This window comes from Vespa velutina, chromosome 4 (assembly GCF_912470025.1).
Source record: "Vespa velutina chromosome 4, iVesVel2.1, whole genome shotgun sequence".
NCBI lineage: Eukaryota > Metazoa > Arthropoda > Insecta > Hymenoptera > Vespidae > Vespa > Vespa velutina.
The window spans coordinates 1,737,424-1,739,923 of NC_062191.1; the positions used below are offsets into that span (position 1 = coordinate 1,737,424).

The following is a 2,500-nucleotide window of genomic DNA, read 5'->3' on the forward strand; positions in this document are numbered from 1 at the left end:
CGAACGAAAAAGTATTGAAATTGATCGATCATTTTTTTCTTGTTTTTTTTTTTTTTTTCCCCCTTTACTTTATATAAACTTTGTGACATTTGAAATAGAAGAATTTGGCTCGTGGTGAATTTGACTCGATTTCGTACGTTCGTCTTTAACGTTCTCACGTGTGATAGGGAAAGAAAGAAGAGAAAAGTAAAAAAAGAAAGAATAAGGAAAGTGTATTCGGAAATATGACGGAAGTAATGGAATATTGGAAAAGAGTGGGGGAAATAAGTGCCGTGCGTTTCCGTGGCTAATCGTTGGGATAGTCTAGGATGATACATTGTTAAAGACACGGTGACTCGGTGATCTGCCGAGGGAAAACTTGTGAAGATTAGATAGAAGAAATAAAAAACAAAAAAAGAAGAGGAAGAAGAAGAAAAAGGAAGAAGAAGAGGGAGAAGAAGATATAAAAAGGAAAAAAAAAAAAAAGGAAGAGGAAAGGAAAGTGTAGGAACGTGCTGTTTCTCTTTTGCTTTTTATTTTTATTTTTTTTTTTCTCTCTCTTTGCCCGCTAAATTTGAAAAAAAGTTTTCTCTTTTTTTCTTTTCTTTTTTTTTTTTTTCTTTCCTCTCGATAAATATGTTTTTCTTTTTATTTATATCATTGCTGTTGTTGGTGTTTTTATTCGAAGAAAATTAAGACGATAACATACGTCTTTACTTCGAACAGGAGAGTGCTTTAGGCTACCATCAAGAAGAAATTCTCGTCCGATTGGATCGCGCCTTACAATTGCATTTCGCATTTCTTTATCGGGTATGTATACGCATATATATATATATATATAAACAAATATACGATATAAGTATAAATATAATGTTCTCAATTATCAATTATATTCAATCGTAGCTTGTTCTATCTTGACATAACAGAATTAATTTAGTTATATCTTAGAATTGGGCAGAACGTCAAGGAGTATTATGATTTCATAATGTTTGAACATAATAACGAATATTTGTTGGTGCCAATAAACCTGAGGTAATGGTTAATTAGCCAATGACGTGCGGGCCAGCGCATATACTCTTTAATCTTTAGAAATGTTTCTTTTTTTTCTTTTTTCTTTCCATTTTATTCGTCTTCGTACTTGTTAATCTAATAATAGTAAGTGACTTTATTATTCCATCATTTATCCACTCTCTTCTGCATCCTATATATTTACATCGAAATACGCGTGATGATTTTTGCGCTAATTGAATCACTCGAATACGTACAAGGTTTCACGTGAAAGAAAGATACAGAGAGAGAGAGAGAGAGAGAGAGAGAAAAGAGGCAGACGCGTGTTAACGCTTGCCAAAAATGTTCACGGCGCATTAAACGTCCTAAGAAACGGAGCAGCGCGAATTTCCTGTATTGCAGAAGCGACGCCTCGTCAAACGACGAGGATGAAAAAAGAGAAGGGAGACGAAGAGGACGAGGTAAAAGATGAAGAAGACGAACTTCTCGAGATATCTGGGCAATTCGTAAAAGCGGATCTTACTCGCCTTTCGTCACGAGTCGTCTCTGTGAGTTCGCTTCTAATCGTACGAGCTCGGTAAGCGTTCGAGTTAATGACAGGCCGGAAGCGACGTTTAATTAAAGTACGCACTTCCGGTAGAAACGTTTTCACGAGAGCGTGTTATTTAGTCAAGCCCACGTTGCACAATTTCAAATTGGCCACGAAGAAAGGAACGATAAATTACGGGGCAAGGGGGGATAAAAGAGAAAAAAAAAATATATATATATATATATATGTATATGCATAAAATGTATGCATATTATCTATACACACCTATTAACATATGTCCTATGTAATTTTTTACAAATTTGTTTTGTCCCTAATTTTCTCTCTCTCTCTCTCTCTCTCTCTCTCTCTCTCTCTTTCTTTCTTTTCTTTCTTTTCCTTTTAAAGATAGACAAGAAGGAATAAATTACGAGCAGAGTACGGTTTTACCGACAAATGTCGTTATCGATTAAAAACCGCAGAGTAAGAAAGAGAGAGAGGGAGAGGGAGAGAGAGGGAGAGGGAGAGAGAGAGAGAGAGAGAGAGAGAACAAAATAGCATATTGCCGGTATGACAACGTTCGTAATTAGACGGATAACGTATTTCCATGTAGCATCTGTCGTCATTTGTCGTATGTATTGCATACACGGACATGAGGATATTTTGACTATTATTGCGTAAAAAAAGGAAAAAAATTGTAGAAAGAGAGAGAGAGAGAGAACGAGAGAGAGAGAGAGAGAGAGAGGGAGGGAGGGAGAGAGGGAGATGAAGAAATAATTGTGAACGACGAGAAAATGGCGCGATAAAATGACGGAGCTCGTATCCAGATATATAATTATTCCGAATTCGTCGTACGATACGTACGAGGTAAGAATTAAAATTAATTGGAAAGGCCGAAAGTCGATCGAAAGCTAATCGAATGGTAACCATGATTACATGTCGCAATTAAGAGCCTAACAACGATGGACTTTAGTCGCGTATCTTTGC

At 36.3% G+C, this 2,500-nt stretch overlaps 1 protein-coding gene across 16 annotated transcripts in view; it reads left to right on the forward strand.

Annotated features, from left to right (window-relative positions):
• Nucleotides 1-2,500, forward strand: part of LOC124948700 (zinc finger homeobox protein 3) — a 402,750-nt gene that overhangs the window by 116,029 nt on the left and 284,221 nt on the right. For 2 of the 16 annotated variants that reach the window (XM_047492680.1, XM_047492683.1), the window contains 2 exons: nucleotides 1-483; nucleotides 668-789. The exon at nucleotides 1-483 is cut by the window's left edge and continues 41 nt beyond it. The exons of 10 other annotated variants lie outside the window; for them this stretch is intronic. The gene's annotated coding sequence lies outside the window, so the exon portion shown is untranslated. The remainder of the gene's footprint in view (nucleotides 484-667; nucleotides 790-2,500) is intronic. 4 more of the 16 variants (XM_047492687.1, XM_047492685.1, XM_047492690.1 and 1 more) reach the window with 4 other exon arrangements.